General features: G+C 60.2%; 1 protein-coding gene across 1 annotated transcript in view; it reads left to right on the top strand.

Moving 5' to 3' along the window:
* MYO18B (myosin XVIIIB) overlaps positions 1–402 on the top strand; it is a gene marked incomplete at its 3' end in the record, with an annotated part of 31,268 nt that overhangs the window by 30,739 nt on the left and 127 nt on the right. The gene's annotated exons all lie outside the window — the stretch shown is intronic.

Genomic DNA, 402 nt, shown 5'->3' with positions numbered 1-402 from the left:
CGGGGGGACCCTGCCGCGTGCTCGGCTCCGCAGTGCCATGGGGTTGGGTGCCGGTGTCACCAGACGTCACTGGCTGAGGGCAGCGCCCTGTGCAGCAACCTCGGGTTTTCCGCACCACTTCGAGGAACCTCGTAAACTAAATTGGAGCTGAACTGCAACCCAGCTGCTGCAGATGTCTCCGCGCACGGGATGATTTTAACCTTCTGCTTAAACACTCCCAGCAAAGTTTGCTTTGGGCTTCAATTCAGGGAAGTTTTAGTCGCGGTGAACAGCTCAGTGCCTGACCCAGAGAGGGATGGAGGGGGCGGGGGGTGACCCAGCACCCCTGCTCTGCTCCGCAGCAGGGTGCCCTGCGGCAGCACCAATGCCAAATTTGGGGTGCTGGGCATTGCTCTCCATTGA

The sequence above is a fragment of the Egretta garzetta genome, unplaced genomic scaffold (genome assembly GCF_000687185.1).
Source record: "Egretta garzetta isolate BGI_Z169 unplaced genomic scaffold, ASM68718v1 scaffold390, whole genome shotgun sequence".
Lineage (NCBI taxonomy): Eukaryota > Metazoa > Chordata > Aves > Pelecaniformes > Ardeidae > Egretta > Egretta garzetta.
The sequence above is the reverse complement of the archived record's forward strand: the minus strand, read 5'-3'. Positions and strand labels throughout refer to the sequence as shown.